Source organism: Sorex fumeus, unplaced genomic scaffold (assembly GCF_029834395.1).
Source record: "Sorex fumeus unplaced genomic scaffold, SorFum_2.1 ptg000072l, whole genome shotgun sequence".
NCBI lineage: Eukaryota > Metazoa > Chordata > Mammalia > Eulipotyphla > Soricidae > Sorex > Sorex fumeus.
Genome location: NW_026606129.1, coordinates 59,805,322 through 59,824,243, shown reverse-complemented (window position 1 = coordinate 59,824,243; position 18,922 = coordinate 59,805,322). Strand labels below are relative to the sequence as shown.

At 38.9% G+C, this 18,922-nt stretch overlaps 1 non-coding gene and 1 pseudogene across 1 annotated transcript; both read left to right on the top strand.

Annotated features, from left to right (window-relative positions):
• The first annotated feature begins 701 nt into the window (after positions 1-701).
• On the top strand, positions 702-812 carry LOC130037942 (U6 spliceosomal RNA). The gene has a single exon (XR_008794526.1). It is a non-coding gene; the product is annotated as a U6 spliceosomal RNA (small nuclear RNA).
• A 15,220-nt stretch (positions 813-16,032) lies between these two features.
• LOC130037998 (uncharacterized) lies at positions 16,033-16,183 on the top strand (annotated as a pseudogene).
• The last annotated feature ends 2,739 nt before the right edge of the window (positions 16,184-18,922 follow it).

The following is an 18,922-nucleotide window of genomic DNA, read 5'->3' as shown; positions in this document are numbered from 1 at the left end:
CATAAAAATGATGAGATATATTTATATACATATATGAAGATATATGTATATAAATATACATGTATATAAAGTAAGAAATACTAGTATTTGTAACATGATTGGACCTAGATAGCATCATACTTAGTAAAATAAACTGAATGAAAAAAGACATACTACCTATACTGCCTAAAGAAACTAACAAAAGAATAAATGGAATAAAACAAAATTAAACTTTTAAAGTATAAAATAAAATTAGGTTACCATACTGGGTAAAAATGATCAATTACATAGTATACAATTAGACTTTAAATGATAATTATTTGAATTTAATTATCTGAACATAGTATATTTAGATACTGATTTACAATGCACTACTGAAACATATAATGTTATAATGCAATGTTACTTCAGTTTAAATTGTTTAGATAAATAGTTTAGGGAGAAAAGAATTACTCATTTGCTATAATTCATAGATCTAAAATTATACTATATGTTAATAAAAGTAAATTAAAAATAAAGAATCTCAAGCCATTACCATTCCTATTAGTAAATCCCTAAGTTAATATCTTCAAAACACTTAGAGCTTCTCAAGAGCTAAATAAATTTATCTCAAAAGCTAAATATAAATGAATGCCATTTTTCCCTATATAAATTCTTTGAGTATATGCTGATGCTTTTTTTCTAAACATTTATGATCACATGATTTGTTTAAATTTGTCATGAAACTTCCTTCTCCAGTATATATACTAAAATTGGAATGACACAGAAAAGATTGGCAGAACCTCTGTGTAAGTAAGAATGACATGCAAATCTGTGAAGAATTCAGTATTTTAAAAATAATATTAAATATGGAAGGGAGAGACTCCTGCTTTCCATGTGGCCAACCTGTATTTGATCCCTGACACCACATAATGTTCCTTGAATATCACCAGACTTCTCCCTGAACACAGAGCCAGTAGTGAACCCTGAGCACAAAGCTAGGAGTAAGCCCTGAGTACCACTGATTATGCAGTTATGTAATGCTACTGTATTATTGATAGAATAATTTTATTAAATATTAATAATGTTATTAACTTATACATATAAAACATTATGTACAAATATAAGCAACTGTTTAAATAATATTGTTTCATTAATAAAATTACTAAAATATTAATAAACTTATGAAGGAGAATCACACATTTAAAGAAATATGCCAGAAATATGCCACATTTGACTCAATGCTTTGATAAAATAAATGTCAGCCCACTTTACTTGCTCATCAATGATACCATCACAAAAATAAACATATCAGATGCTAGTCTTACAACCACAGGAAAGTGTTTTGTGTGAGTATAACAAAATGTCTATATTATCCCTTCTCTACTGGCTATGACAAATTCTGCCCAGCACGCACTAGAAAGTAGTTGATGCAAAAGTTAGATGATATATTATAGTCCTTCTGGGGAGAGACCCTATATTGCTCTGATATAGTAGAAAAAAACACTGTTGCCATTAGCACTTTTTCAGGAGCTCTTTAGAAACTTCAAATGTTAAGTGCTACTGTGGATGTTTTAATGTGTGCTCCCAAATTCTTTGATAGTCTTCTTTTCAAGAGGTGAGTTTTTGTCCATTGAATGTGCCTGGAATTAATTTTTAAAGATAATAAAGAGGAAGTGATAGTTGGGTGATTATGAAAAAGATCCCCAAAATACATCAGATAAGCTACTCTAAAATTTCAAACCCTCAGAAATTTGAGACAATAATCTGGTTTTAATCTAGTATATGTGGGGTTAACATTTTATGCAGTCATAGATATTGAATACAGTGAACATACTTATATCAAACTGCTAATTGATTTAGAAAAACTAGAAAAAGAAGGGGAAATAGAAATGCAATTCTTTTTAATTTAATTTTTATTAGTGAAACATCATGAGGTACAGTTGTACACTTAAAATTTTTTGTGCTTGGATTTCAGTTATACAATGATTGAGTACCCATCCCTCCACCAGTGCCCATTCTCCACTTCCAATGCTCCCAGTATCCCTCCCACTCCCCAATCCCCCCATCCCACCCCACCCTTGTGGCAGGAAATTCCCTTTTGTTTTTTTCTCTCCTTTTGGGTGCTATGGTTTTCAAAAGAGGCATTGAGTGGCAATCATGTTCAGTCTGTAGTCTACTTTCAGCATGCATCTCCCTGCCTGGGAGGATCTTCCTAACACCCTTTATTTGGAAGGCTCTCAGTTTTTCCCCATTGAGGAGGATGCTTGCCATAGGATTGTGGTAGATGCCTTTAACTATATTGTGGTAGTCCCCTCTCTCCCCATTTTGGCGAGGGTTTTCATCATAAACGGGTGCTGGATGTTGTCAAATGCGTTCTCTGCATGTATTGATATGATCAGATAGTTATCTTTTCTTTTGTTGATATGATGGGTTATATTGATTGATTTCCGAATGTTAAACCATACTTGCATAACAACCATTGGTTATGGTGTATGATCTTTTTGATGAGTTGTTGAATTCTATTTGCTAGTATTTTGTTGAGAATCTCAACATCAGTGTTCATCAGGGATAACGGCCTGTTGTTTTCTTTTCTTGAGGTTTCTTTATTCCCTTTTGCTATAAGAGAGATAAGGGCTTCATAGAAACTGTTAGGGAGAGTTTCTTTTTCTTCAATTTCCTGGAAAAGCTTGAGAAGAACTGGCAATAGACCCTCTTTAAATGCTTAGAAAAATTCTCTAGTGAATCCATCTTGATTTGGGCTTTTGTTTTTAGGAAGACTTTTGATTACTGTTTCAATTTCCTTGATGTTAATAGGTCTATTCAGATACTCTAGATCTTGATTCAGCCTTGGGAGATTATAGAAATCCAGGAATTTATCCATTTCTTCCGCATTCTCTTGTTTCATGGCATACAGACTTTCAAAGTAGTCTCTGATAATCTTTTGAATTTCTTTGGTTTCTGTTGTCATGTCCCCCTTTTGATTTCTGGTTCAGTCTAATGGGGGTCTCTCTCTCTCTCTTTCTCTCTCTTTTTGTGAGTCTTGCTAGTGTTTTATCTATCTTGTTTATTTTTTCAAAGAATAAGCTCTTTGTTTCATTGATCTTTCAGATTGTTTTTTTGGTTTCCATGTTGTTGATTTCTGCTCTAAGTTTTATGATCTCTTTCCGTCTGCCTGATTTGGGCTCTTTCTGTTGATCCTTTTCTAAGCTCTTGAGCTGTGAAGTCATTTGTGTGGGACCTTTCTTCCTTCCTGAGAAATGCTTGCAGAGCTATAAATTTTCCCCTTAACATGGATTTCGCTGCATCCCATAGGTTCTGGTAGCTAGTGTCTTCATACCATTTGTTTCCAGGTATCTTTTGATTTCGTCCTTGACTTCCTTCCTTATCCACTGGTTGTTCAACATTGAGTTGTTTAATTTCCAGGTGTTTGATTTGGTTCTCCATGTCTGTGTGCATTGTTTGGTTCTCCATGTCTGTGTGCCTTCTGTTCTCAGTGCATTGTGGTCAGAAAAGATTGTTGATACTATTTCTATCTTTCTGATTCTGTTGAGGTATGTTTTGTGGCCTAACACATGGTCTATTTTGGAAAATGTTCTGAGTGCACTGGAGAAGAATGTGTATTCTTTCTTTTTTGGGCTGTAAAGCCCTGTATACGTCTATAAGCCTTCTCTCTTCTATTTCTTCTTTCAAAGCCAATGTTTCCTTGCTGAGTTTTGTTCTTGTTGATCTATCCAGAGGTGATAAGGTGATGTTGAAATCTCCGGCTCTTATTGTGTTGCTAGCAATGTCCTCCTTAAAATTTGTTTAGCAGTTGTTTTAAATATTCAGTTGTTCCCTCATTAGGTGTGTATACATTTAAGAGTGTAATTTCTTCCTGTTGTACGTATCTCTTGATAAAGAGAAAATGGCCTTCCTGTCCCTTCTAATCTTTTTCAACCTGAAAATTATGTTGTCGGATACTAGTATGGCCACCCCAGCTTTTTTGAGCGAGCTGTTTGCTTGCAGGTTTGTTTTTCATCCTTTAACTTTGAGTCTGTGTTTGCTCTGACTGTTCAGATGAATTTCTTATAGGCAGCAGGATGTTAGGTTCTGTCTCTTAATTGGTGAATTTAGACCGTTGACGTTGAGAGATTATTGTTATGGGGTTTTGTGTCATGTTTCTGTAAGGGTCTATTGTGCTTGTAGGGTTTTTCTTGTCTTATAGTAGCCCCTTTAGCCCTTCTTTTAGGTTTGGTTTTGAGTCTATGAACTTCCTGAGCTGCTGTTTATTTAGAAAATAGTGTACCATTCCTTCGAGTTTGAATGAGAGTTTAGACAGATAGAGTATTCTTGGTCAAGAATTCATTCATTTCACTGAGATTTTTCGCTGTCCCACCATTGCCTTCGGGCTTGGAGGATTTTCTCTGATAGGTCTGCTGTGAATCTAAGGGGTGCTCCTTTGTATGTGATTTCCTTCTTTGACCTTGCTGCTTGCAGTATTGTGTCTCTATCCACAGCATCCATCATCCTAACTATGATATGTTTTGGAGTGTTTTTGTTAGGGTCTCTTTTAGCTGGTAGCCTTAGGGCTCCTTGAATCTGAATGGCTGCATAGTCCAGCTCTGGGAATTTTTTAGCAATGATTTGTTTGACTGTGGCTTTTTCATTGGGATTGTTTCCTTGAGCTTCTGGTACTCCAATGATTGTAATGTTGTTCCTCTTGGAATCATCTCCTAGGACTCTGATTCGCTCTGGAGCTATTTTGAGGTCTCTTGCCATTGTTTGTTGTTGCCTGTTGGCTGATCTTCCAAGTCACTGATTCTGTCTTCAGCTGTGGCCATTCTACTGTTGAGGGCACAGACTGTTTTTTTTTTTTTTATTTCATCTACAAAATCTTGTAGCACAGTGGTAGGGCGTTTGCCTTGCACGCAGCCAACAGGGCCGACCCGAGTTCGATTCCTCCGCCCCTCTTGGAGAGCCCGGCAAGCTACCGAGAGTATCTCGCCCGCATGGCAGAGCCTGGCAAGCTCCCCGTGACGTATTCGATATGCCAAACACAGTAACAACAAAGTCTCCAATGGAGACGTTACTGGGCCCGCTCGAGCAAATCGATGAACAACGGGAGGGCCTTTACCTTACCTTTACAAAATCTTGTATTTGTGACATTTCTGTACGTAACTTTCCAATTTTTGCTCTCATTTCTTCCCATAATTTCTCTATTGTTTCTGTCATGTTGCTGGATATATGTCTGACTGTTTCATTGAGTTCATTGAACATCTTCATGACTTCATATCTAAATTCTTTCTCAGAAAGGTCTTTTAGGTGAGTAGCACCTATTGAGGCTTCTGGACTCTTTAAAATGTCCTCCCTAGATGGTGGGGATTTGCATTGTTTCTTCACGTTGGTGTGAAGGTATGGGGAATGAGATGTTACACTAGATTTCTTGGTATGACTAAAACTACCTGTGGCTGCGTGAGCACTGGCCTGCCTAATGGCCATGCCCACTTCTACCAAAGCGATGCTCACTTCTGATGAGGCCATACCTCTACTGGTACCTGGTGTGTGGCAGGGTACCAGCTGGGAGTGGAAGAAGACCAGCGCAGCATTGGTGACAAACAGGAAGAGGCTCAGGGATGGTTAGTGACCCAGGGTCCTAGAGGACACCCAGGGCATTTGCGCAAAGAAAGCCAATTCCTGTGTTCGAATACTGGCGGCTTAACTGACTTGGGAGGGAAGAAGACCAGCATAGTGTTGGGGACGAACAGGAAAACGGAATGAAATTCTTAAGTTTTCTTAACTTCTTTCTCTAGAGGTCAGGAAATTAATGAAAATACTGACATTTCTTAGATATGATTTTATAAATTAATCAAAATCCTATTGACATCCTTAGACTAAAATCTTCAGTGGAAATTTGGGAAAGCTACATAAAAATGCTACAAATTTACTTCCCACCAGGAATTTTCAACTGCTATTTTTATTGTGTAGTTTTCAATATTGTTTATTTTAAGTTATTTCAAAAAGCAGGAGGTGTTATATAAGTAGTCACAAAACAGCGACCAGAAAAATGATATGCATAAGTAGGTATCAAAGGTTGTGGTGAGAGCAATGTGCTGATGTGTTTGTTTGTTTAATGAGCAGACTCTAAGATCATGTACAAATCAAAAAGACAAAGCCAAAACAAAATTCTAGAATAAGAGGTAAAATGATGCCTATTTTTCTGAACTTACACAGAGGGACTCTCTTTTCTACTTTTTTTTTTTAAATTGTTTTAAAATTTAATCACCACAAATTACAAAATTATTTATGTTTAGGTTTCAGGCATAAAATGTTTCACCAGTGTCCACTTCTCTTCTCTTAATGTCCCCCAGCCCCCCCCCATATTTGTCTCCCACCCACCAGTCTACTTCTATGAGGCAATTTAAAAAAAAATAAGTTTTTCACTCTGGTTCACAATACTGTTGCTGTGAAGGTTTCATACATAACATCACCTCCTCTCCACTGAATGCTTCCCTCTACCCTAGACATTGATGCCTCCTGTCCCAATCCCTGTGCTCACATAAGTGGCATGTTTCATTCTGAAGACCAGTTCTCATGTTCTTTGTTTCCATGGTCTTTGGGCATTTGTTATTCCACCATTATATTCCTTTAAGCCTGGCAACGTGAGAGACAATTCTGTGTCGGTCTCTCAGACTAACTGCAGTTAGCATGATCCTCTTTATATACCTCCATGTAGCAGCAAACTGCATGATTTTTATCTGTTCTTATATCTCAGTAATATTCCTTCATGTATATGTACCATAGTTTCTTTATCCAGTCATCTATTCTTGGACATTTGGGTTGTTTCCAAATTTTGGCTATTGTGGATAGTGCTATAAAGAACATAGGGATGTAAATGTCTTTTATCTATTTTGCTTTTGGTTGCTTGGGGTATATTCCAAGAAGCAGAGTGATTGCTGGATTAAATGGAAGTTTAGTCCCTAGCCTTTTTTAGGAATGTCCAAATTGTTTTCCAGAAAGGCTGGTCCAGTTGACATCCTCACCAGCAGTGAATGAGAGTTCTTTCTTCCCACATCCATGTAGCATTGGTTATTATTATTCTTTTATGCCAGAATAATGCATGCCAGTCTCTGTTGTGTGAGACTATAGCTCACTGTTGTTTTGATTTGCATTTTCCTGATGACTAGTGTTACTGAGAATTTTTTATGTGCCTTTTGGTCATTTGTATTTCTTTAAGGAAGCTTCTGTTCACCTTTTCTTCCTATTTTTGAAAGGGGTTGTATTTTTTTTAATTATACCAGTGCCTTATATAGCTTTGATATGAATACTTTATCAAATGAGCAGTGGGCAAATAATTTCTCCCATAAATGGGTGTCTTTGCATCCAGGTCATTGTTTCCTTTGAGGGGTAGATGCTTCTTAATTTTATATAGTTCCATTTGCTTATCTTTGCTTCCATTTGCTTGGCCAGTGAGGTTTCATTTTTGAAGATGCTTTCAGCATCATTGTCATGGAGTCTATGTCTTCCTCTACGTACCTATGGATTCAGGTCTGAGATCAGTCTTTAATTCACTTTGATTTAACTTTTGGACATGGCATTGAAAAGAGGTCTGAGTTCATCATGGTATTGGAATAAAGACATACTCTCAGACCAATGGATTAGAATTGAATATACTGAGAACCTCATTATATGATGAATTAATTTTCAATAAAGAAGCAAAAATATGAAGTGGAACAAGCGAAGACTTCAAGTAGTGTTGGAAAAACGTCTTTTCCATTTTTAATCTGGCACTTAGCATATGCCATAGTAGTTGCATATAAATTCCTCTAAGATACAAGTGTTTATGTCGACTAACACAGAAAATGGGAAAATCTGCTCAGCAACTCACAAATCAGTGAATACTTGACAGAAAAAAATACGCTTTGGCAGCACTGTTTGTTGCATTCTTTAAAAGGAAAATTGAAAACATAGGATCATGGGGTCAGATGGCTATAGTTGGAAGCTAGCTCTTATAAAGCATAATACATACCACTTCTGCCATCAAATTGCATTGCTTTTGTCCAAGACACCTGATGGGGCACAAGATAAGATGTTTTGCTGATGTTTATAGCCACCTAGGTTTCCAAAAGCACATCCATTTAAAAGCAGAGACCTGAAGAACACCAACAGTGACGGGAAAAACGGGTATTTTTTTCTGTAGACTCAGCATTGCAGTATATAGTTCCACAAGAGATAGTTTATGAAAGAAAGAAAGAAAGAAAGAAAGAAAGAAAGAAAGAAAGAAAGTCTTATTGCTAAATATCTATAGTACAAGTCAGAAAAATCAGCTTCATATGGCAAGCTCCAAAACAGTCCTTTTAGTCTATTTTAGGAAATTGAAATTTTATGATCATGAATTATTTTATGAGCAGATAGTAAGTAACCAAGAGGAACTTTTTTAAAACACTGAATAACAATTATCAAGGAAGTATAAGAGATTAGATACAAAAAAAATCTAACTGAGCCACAATTTCACACAAACTTGAACATGTGGTTTAACAAGGATCCTAAGGTCAACTAATTACAAAACGCTGTAGGTCTAATAATTGGTCTTTGCAAGCTTTTAACAAAATGTTTCCTGGATGCTCTAATGCTGAAATATCTAATGCCACCTTGGAAAGAAGAGTATTTTCCTAGCTTTAGAACAGAAACAGAATCTGGTCTTTAGAATCTGTGCTACTGTTTTTACATCCTTGAAGCAGGGAAACTATTCTGTGCTTTCTGCTTGTTTCCCAAAAAGTTTGTAGAATATCAAAAGGAAAACAATTCTCTGAGGAAGAGATACCATATTCTCTCCTAAGGGAGAGGCTGCTTCTTGATCAGGCTTCACGCAACTGCCCTTTTCATTCACGACCCTTTCTTCAGAAGAGTAAGAGATAGAGGATCACGTTATGTATCTGAGGATTGATATTTCAAGGGAGAAAGGAAGATTTATATGATGTCAAGAAAAACAAGTCTTTAGCAACTCATTTTTATTTTAGAGGTAATTAGAATTTGATATTTCTGAAAAGATAGGTTAAATGAATGGATACCAATGAGAAAATAAAAGCTTTATTAAACTAAGCTGGTAAATGCTTGTGCAAAAGAATCTTAAATCACAGTTGCCCTACACATTACCCCAGCATTTGAGTGGGTAGTTCTTCCATCACATCTAATTGACAATGATCCCTATTATATCCTTTATGTAGAAATGAAAGCCCTGTTCGCTCCATTCTTAATAATAGCATCTGCTAAGACTTTGCCTTGATTCATGTGATACTTTTATGTTTCCTCTTCACAGAACCACATTAATAATTATACTTTAGGGTGAATTCAGAAGACCCATAGGTAAATAATTAAAATAAAGATAATTGGGCACCTGAGGGGATAAGACAGAAACTAATTTCTGCTGTATCAAATTCCCAGAGGTTATTCAGGTTAACTTGAATTTCTTCTAAACTGTTAATCGTCGATTGCCTCGAGCAGGCCCCAGTAACGTCTCCTTCATCCTAGCCCTGAGATTATATTCAAGGCTCTTTAGGAGAATGAGACCCATCATTGTTACTGATATTTGGCATATTGGGTACGCCACAGGGAGTTTGCCAGACTCTGCCATGTGGGCAGGCTACATTCGGTAGCCTGCCAGTTTGTCCAAAGTAGGAATGAGATAATATGATGTCATAATAAGATGTCGAGCGGCCGTGAATGCGGCCGCGCGGTTCTGGGAGCTGGTTTTTATAGTCTCTGAGTCTTGGCGGTTGATGGGATTACACGGTGCCAGGGGGCCAGTTGGTGGGTGTGACCCCCGCCTACTGGAATTTGGAGGATCTGGGTGAAGGATGCTCAGCCCCAATCCTAGTAGGCTTGGAGATCTCGACCCCGGAACCCGCGTGACTTTGTCCCTCTGCCAGTACCTTCATGTGTGCGGAGAGTGGTTTCAGCATGGTGGTGGCTGGTCCTGGAGGTCTTCGGCTGTCGGAGCCCTGGTTGGGGTGGGGAGGAAAGCTCAACCCGCTCCCCTCCAAGGGGCCCTGGTGAGGACAGCCAGGCGTGGGGGCAGGAGACTGCCCTGTTATCTTCTGGGAGCTGGTTTTTATAGTCTCTGAGTCTTGGCCACTGATGGGATTACATGGCGCCAGGGGGCCAGTTGGTGGATATGAGCCCGGCCTACTGGAATTTGGAGGATCTGGGTGGAGGATGCTCGGCCCCAATCCGAGTAGGCTTGGAGATCTCGGCCCCGGAACCTGCGTGGCTTTGTCCCTATGCCAGTACCTTCATGTGTGCAGAGAGTGGTTTCAGCATGGTCGTGGCTGGTCCTGGAGGTCTTCAGCTGTTGGAGCCCTGGTCAGGGCGGGGAGGAAAGCTCAACCCACTCCCCTCCAAGGGGCCCTGGTGAGGACAGCCAGATGTGGGGGCAGGAGACTGCACTGTTCTCTTCCAGGAGCTGGTTTTTATAGTTTTGTGATTCGTGATTCTTCTAAACTAGAAGACTCACTATTCCTGGAGGTAGTATGTTCAATCCTTAATGACTTTTCATACTTAGAAAACATTTACTTATATTATGGTCACATCTTCTTGCCTGTAATTTCTACCACTAAGCTCTGTTTTGACCTTTGGTGCTCCAGAACAAATACCATCTGGCCCATGTCACATTATTTGGCAGTTGAAAGACTACGATGTTATCCCCTTAGAGTGATCCTCGACAATCTCAGATCCCTAGACATTGTGTTGACATGCTTCTGGCAATATTTTTTGAAGTGTGATCCAAAAGCATTATCTGAAGACATATTTAAGTGAAAATTTCAGAATACCACTCATTCAAGCCTGCTGAATCAGTCCTAGAATCTTCCCAGATTTATCAAGTGTCTAGGTGAGTCACACACATACCAAAGAACTCTCACCTACCTTATTTTCTTGCAAGATGCTCATCAACAGTGATTCTGGACATTTTTTCAATAATCTAGTTGTAATCCTGAAATGAAAAAAATACAACTGAAAGGTCTATACAGTCACAGCTGTAATTCAGAATTATTCACCAGTAGATTAACATGATGATGGCAGGATGCTTCAGTGAAAGTAGGATGTGCAAGAACCTGTATTAGATGACTTTATGAATGCAATATACTCAATTTTCATGCATGATCCCTAACGTTCATATTCTATGGACTTATCACTTAAACACATAACTTCCCGTTAGTGGTCGATTTGCTTGAGTGGGCGCCAGTAACGTCTCCATTTGTCCCTGTCGCGTGCTAGTGTAGCCAATGGCATCTGTTTGCTTTGGGAACATGAAGAGCCTCAAACCGATCGTGACCAGCCCATCTGATTTTTGAGAGCTTGGCAAATGAGACAGCGTCCCTGATTCTTGATTGTCGACGGATGTCGGAACTCCAGATTTTTTTCTCTCATTTGAGTGAAACGTGATATTCCAAGCATAGCTCTTTCTATTCTTCTTTGGGAGACCTGAATAGCGTTCTCATCCTGTTTGCATAGGGCCCAGGTCTCTGAGGCATATGTTAATGCAGGAAGAACAGTGGAATCAAAGAGATGTGCCCGGAGCCGGAGGTTCTTCGTCCTCTTAGCTATTTCTTCAATGTTCTTGAAGGCGTTCCAAACCGCTCTCTTCCTCCTGCGCAGCTCGGGTGCCAGGTCATTTGTCATGTTGACTTCTCGACCTAGGTACACATAGCTGTTGCATTCGGAGATGGTCGTTCCGTTGAGAGCGAATGGGGCATCAGGAACGAGGCTGTTTCTCATAAACATTGTCTTCGTAAGATTCAGCTGTAGTCCTACCTTTCCACACTCACAGTCAAAGTCAGCCAGCATTTGTGCCGCGACCATCTATCTTCACTCCCATTCCTTCCCATTCCAGTCACATGATGTTCTCCAGGGTGGCACTGAAGAGTTTCGGTGAAATGGTATCAGCCTGCCGAACCCCTCTCTTGACATCAATGATCACTTCTTTGTAGAATGGTGAGATCCTGGTAGTGAATCCGCAATACAGCTCACGGAGGATCCTGATGTATTGGGCTTGAATGTCCTGATTGGCTAGGGCTTCGATGACCGCTTCCATCTCAACAGAATCAAAGGCCTTCTTTAAATCAATGAACGTTAAACAGAGCGGCATCCTGAACTCCCGAGAAACCTCAAAGAGCTTGGTTATTGTGTGGATATGGTCGATGGTGCTGAATCCTTTGCGGAACCCGGCTTGCTCGCATGGTTGTCCTTCATCTAGTGTTCTGCCAATCCTATTTAGGATGACTCGAGTGAACAACTTGTAGATGACAGACAATAGGCAGATCGGGCGATAGTTGCCAATGTCATGGATGTCTCTCTTCTTGAACAGTAGTATGGTCCTGCTGGTTTTCCATTGGGACGGAACCTTGCATTCAGACAGGTAGCGAGTGAAGAGCCGAGCCAGTGTATTGATGAGTACTGACAGCAGGTTCTTCAGGTGTTCAGGTCTGACCTTGTCTGGGCCGGGTGCTGTTTGTTTCTTTACCAACGAAATGGCGTGTCGGATTTCGGAAGGGAGAACGTTGGGAACGACATATCCATCCTGTGGAATTTGGTATGTCGGCAATTGGACATGGCTATCGAAGATATTTGAGTAGAAGTCATGGATAATCTTCTCCATTGCCATTCTGGAGGATGTGATGGATCCATCAGGACGTCGGAGGGCAGTCATCTTGGTCTTGTAGTTGGCGAAGGACAGGCAGGCGTAACGAATACTTTTCCCAGCTTCTGCCGCATCTATCAGTACTTCTGCTCTTCTCTCTTTAAGATTAAATTTTTGTGGGTGTAATTTATCTGTTCAATATCAAAAATCTTCAAAATTCTAAGATACCCCAGATTATAAGACATAGTTACTATACATTTCCATTGAGCCTTTATTCCCTTTTCAAAAAATAGCAAAAGAACGTTCATAATTTGTGGAATATTATTAATTATATTTTCCCTTAAAGCCCTCTCCTGAAATACCTGATGAAAAGGTTAATGTAGATTATTTTAGTTATTACTTTATTTTTCGCATATTTGCCAGATTCTAATGACATATTTAACATGTATTGATGCCGACCTCCATTGAGTGAAGTACATTTAATTTATTTGCTATTTCCTAGTTCTGGTCTCTTCATTCACCCTTTCATAATGGGCTATGATAATGTAACACTGAAATAAAGCATTAGGAGGTTCAGTGAGCTCCAAATGAAAGTCTAAAACGAGTTCCAGTGAGGATCCTATGCAGTTATTTCAGTGAATTAAGTCAACAGCAACAGAGACCACATTAAATCAAATGGTGCACTCTTGAATATTCCAAAATGGCACATAGAACTGGAAACTTTGCCCTATCATATATTCATTCATCTACAATGATATTTTCAATGCTTTTGCATGATGGTTTTTATATGAAAATATTAAATATTTTTATATTAGAAATATGAATTTCTAGAAATATCTTTAAGTGTCAGTGAATAAGAGATGAAACTTCTGTGTTAAAAGAGAGAATAGAAACTAGAAATAAAACGTCCTAATTGGTTCATTTCAGAAACTGCAGGGCAATATTTTGAGTAAGCAGAGAAGGCAGATACCACCTACGTAGGCTTATTCCATACAACCTTTCATCCCATGATAGAAAACTCCACTGAGCAAAGAAATCTACACAAACAGCTCATATTTTTAGTTATAAACTTCCATTGCACTGGTGAAAGTTCCTAGTCAAGACAGCCAGTGGCTCAATAGAAATGAAGCTGTCAAATGAAAAGAGAAATCACACAATTAAGAGAAACTCTGGTCCTAGTTCCTCAGGCTCTCATTTCTAGAGTGGGAATGAGGGGACTCCCGCTCTGCCCCTTTGCAATATACCTACCTCATCAAATTTACAAAGAAGAACAATTTCAACTCAGCCTGGGGTCTATAAATGCTGCATAAAGGTGATGGGGAACTCAGGAATCTACCAGTATTTCCTGATGAGTTAATGTTGATGGGAATTTTGTTTTCATTTAACATTTCTTATCCTGTTTTCCTGGAGCAACTAGGTTACCAGAAGAATGCCAGGGGGTGAGGTGGGGTGGCAACCACTACTAAGAGAGCAGAAAACAAGTAAGACCTGGGGCTTCATTTACTTGCACTCAGAACCATATTATGTGATAGTTAATGGGCTCTGTTAATCTCCATTCTGGAGGAGTCAAGTAGGTATTAAGGAGCTGCAATGGAAAAAATGTGCAGCTATTTCTGGGGACAAAATTAGGCCAACAGCAGCAGAGGCCTGTTAGGACAAATGGTCCTCTCTTGAATGGCGTACCATAATGTCACTACAATCAGATAAATTAGAGGTTGAAGTTCACCCTAGATGGCCACAGGATATCTACCAATAATCACACATTTTGTTCCACCAACAGATAACAGTAGCCCACAGATGAGATGAGCTTCCTCTGTATAAACACATTACATGAAATCAATACTTAATTACAAGAGGGGCTGCCTATGTTGTTGGCAATTCTGGTGAGGAGGCAAGTACAGAGTTGCTCTGTTAGAGGCACAGAGGTAGTGCCCATTCTGCTAATCAGGCCAAGGTCTAAATGTTAATGAATCATTCTTTGGACAAGAGACTCAGTTTGTAGAACAGAAAAGTGAAACAAACATAATTATAATATTAAGGGAAGAACAGATGCCGCCTGAGAGAGCAGTTGTTTTAGTGCTGCTTTAGATTGCATTCCTTTGTGGATGTGCAGGCTCCCATGATACAGACCTTGGAGAAAGTAGGAAGTGTCTGCCTCTAGGGAAACACTGTGTCAGCAAAGGGAAAGGCGACAGAGAAGAGAATCCAGTGATGTGGGATCTTTGTTCTTTAGGCCCTAGTAAGATGCAAAATATCTTGCAGTTCAAAATACCTATGCATTGAAAGAAAAGAATTTTTCTCATTCAGTTAGTCTAAATACCACATGTAAGTGATCTCATCTTGTGTTTATCTTTCTTCTTCTGGATTACTGCATTTAACATGATGTCTTCCAGTTACATCCATGTTTCTGTGAAATGCATCATTTATCATTCCTTACAGCTGTGTAGTATTCCGTTGCATATATACACCATGTCTTCATAAAACACTTAAATGTCATTGGACATCTAGTTGATTCCAAATCTTAGCCATTGTATGGAGTAAAGGTAAAAAAGGTAAAGGCCCTCCCGTTGATCGTCAATTTGCTCGAGCGGGCCCAGTAACGTCTCCATTGGAGACTTTGTTGTTACTGTGTCTGGCATATCGAATACTCTCGGTAGCTTGCCGGGCTCTCCGAGAGGGGCGGAGGAATCGAACTCGGGTCGGCCATGTTGGCCACTTGTAAGGCGAACGCCCTACCTGCTGTGCTATCGTGCTGAAATGAATAATGGTGTACATACATTCTTTTAAATAAATAGTGAGATTGGTGCTGCAATATTTTAAGACCAAACCTCAGCACTAAATAACTTTATAAATCATGGTGCTTTAGTACAATTTAAAAATAAACAGACCAAAAAAATAGAATTCTACTTATTCTACCTAAATCATAGTGATGATGAAGATTTAGGAAAATTAGATAGGCAAAAAGAGTTTAGTAGACTCTGAGCCATCAGACAATTGTTAGAGATTTTGTTTAAGAAAGTGATAAGAACTGATTGTGCAATACCATGAGTCATTCAGATGAAGTAAGGACTTTACTCCTTAAATTCCAAGTGTAATGTTTGGTGAGGTCACACTGAAAATTACATGTTTCAGTGAACATATGAACAAAATAGTGTTATTTTTGCTAACTCTTTTATCTATTGATAAACATTATTATAAAGTATATTAAAAAGGTAAAAGGTAAAGGCCCTCCCGTTGATCATCGATTTGCTCGAGCGGGCCCAGTAACGTCTCCATTGGAGACTTTGTTGTTACTGTGTCTGGCATATCGAATACGTCACGGGGAGCTTGCCAGGCTCTGCCATGCAGGCAACATACTCTCGGTAGCTGGCCGGGCTCTCCGAGAGGGGCGGAGGAATGGAACTCGGGTCAGCCATGTTGGCTGCATGCAAGACAAACGCCCTACCGCTGTGCTATGGCTCCAGCCCTGGCAGGGGAGATACCATGATCACGAAGGTGGTTTTCCCAGGGCAAGGCTTATCCATTGCACTCCGGATGTGCTGACCCCTGCGATTTCCCCAAATGTGGGAAACTCGACTGCATAAAGTATATTAAATTTTATGAAAAATAAACCTATGTGTCTTTATATGAACTATCACAGTCACAGTCCTCCCGTTGTTCATCGATTTGCTCAAGCGGGCCCAGTAACGTCTCCATCATGAGACTTGTTGTTACTGTGTCTGGCATATCGAATACGTCACGGGGAGCTTGCCAGGCTCTGCCGTGCGGGCGAGATACTCTCGGTAGTTTGCCGGGCTCTCCAAGAGGGGCGGAGGAATCGAACTCGAGTTGGCCATGTTGGCTGCATGCAAGGCAAACGCCTTTCCGCTGTGCTATCGCTCCAGTCCATATGAACTATATGAACTATAAAATATTTTGGAAAGTTATAATTATACAAAATAAACTAAGACTTAATAAAGAAATAATAATAGAATGACTGCAATGCAGCATTCAAGTAGAAATATGTTCTAGTGGGCCAGAGAGATAGTAAAGCTGGCAGGGTGAATGCCTTGCTCTTGGCAGGCCTGAGTTCAATCCTTGGCATCCCATATGTTCCTCTGAGCACCGCCAGGAGTGATTCCCCAGTGCAGATCCAGGAGTACCCCCCAAGCATCTCTGGGTATGGCCCCAAAACTTAAAAAAAATAAAGAAGAAATGTGCTCTAATATGGAGATCTGTGCACTTGGCACAGATGAATTGTGGAATACTTTCTTAGCTTTCTCTACTTAAATCCTTGGTACTAGTTGGAACATTGCCTTCAAATTCACTCACAAGTGAACCTTTGGCCTTTGCGTCCCCTTTATCTCTGAAGGATCCTCTTTGGGCTCTTGAGGTCGCAATAGCAGGAGTCTTAGATTCACAGAAACCTTTAGTTACCCCTTTCCATTTTTAAAAAGTGCTCTCACCTGTGCCATTGTGTTCTGGTCTTGCTGCCCATAATATTTCTGTAAGAAAATAAAGGAAGAAAATTTGGGTGCAAAGAAGCTAAGAGAACTGCAAAACTGTCATAACAGGAATCAATGCGAGACTTAGGTCTTCAGATTCTGTCAGAAGCCCTTTTTCTCACATCAAGCTGTGATCTGCCTTGGAAATCTAAGCTAAGATGAGATGGTCAGCTTTTATCTCAGAGTTAAGAACACCTGTCCAAGGAGTACAACTTATTTACCTTTACAAATTTTTAACTGTTTGCTTGCTGTCTTTTGACTATCCAGCATTTATCTGTTTAGCTTCCCATCTTCTCCCACTGAATGAGAACGAGCAGGAGAGCAGATAGAAGTGACTGTTTCCCACCTTCTAAGGGTGAGCATGTCAGCAAATAGTCCAATCCCTCCTTAATTTCAACCAGAAAATAACAGAATGAAAGTGATTGGGGTTTATTCAATGAGCCTCAACACTGAGATGCTAGAAAATAATTAGAAATGCCTTAGTTCATTTCCATTTTCAACTCTGCTTCTTCAGTCTCCCACTGATTCCATTCCACCCCTTCCAACAAAGTTCTTCCACATTATTTTCGCAAAAGTTCATTTGGGCAACTTATAACCTAAGTGTGTATTGTTGTAGTATACTGTTACTTAAGGAATGAGAGATGAGAATTTTAGGGTGTATGTGTGTTTGTACAGACTTGCATGCAGAGAGGTATATATGTGCCATGAGCATATATACATGCTCTTATTTTTAAAAGGTTATATCACATGTCCAGAAGAAATTATTTTTTTTTTTTTTTTCCCCCTTTATTTTATTTTATTTTTTTTAAAGTTGTAGATTTACAATTTTTTGTGCTTTGGTTTCAATTATACAATGACAGAAGAAATTATTTTGCAGTGTTTAAATATGTAGTATGTTTTGCATTTATTGAAAATATTATGCTAAGATTTGTAAACACTAAATTGGGATTTACAATCGTTCTTGTTAAAATTAATAAGAAATTTAACTGAATCTGAATCCGCTTAGTACTTAATGCATTATTTCATTGTTCTGTTTCTTTGAAGTGTATTTCCTACTCAAAAAATCAAAGTATTTATGTTTCGCAAAAATTGGATTATTTCATTTTGTGTTTTTGTTGTTGTGATTGGTGGTGGTGGTGGTGATGGTGGTGCTTGGCTGGTTGGTTTTAGATAGAACATATTATTCCAATTTATTATTATGCATCTGGTAATCAGATATTTTATTTTTGTACAATAAAATAAACAACAAAATATAATTGATCAAATAATTTCTTCTGACTGTTCAAAGGTTGAAGTAGTTACACAGAAGTGAAGGATCAAAAAATCCAAGGTTTTTATCAAACTTAAATTGACTTTATCACCTTTCCTCACTCTGCAGCCTATTCTCACGCTGACATGCTTTACCCCATGATCCCTGTGATTCCAAAGCAATTACATTTCCAAGAAATGAAACAAGCAAAGTAAATTCATAAACTAGAGCTCTGAATGAATTTCTGCCATCTTTGGTTTGATGTCTGATCCTAGAAGATTATTTATAATCTTTATTATGATGATAGCAACAAATATGGCACAAGGTACTCCCACAACTGAAGATACTTTCTAAATTCTTTATGATCTCCCTCCCCAAATTACATTGATTATCATAACAGGAGTATCAACACAAGCAGCATGTTTTCTTCAAGTCACCATGTGCTAGAGGGTTTTAGGCTAGAGATGGATTAACATACTTTGTCCCAATGGAGATGATCATATTGATAAGTCACTTCCCCAAAGTAACTGAACTTAAAATTCAGGTACAATCATTGTACCTGAACTTTAATAAATGAATTTTTGTGGGTAGTGAACATTTATAAAAACATTATAA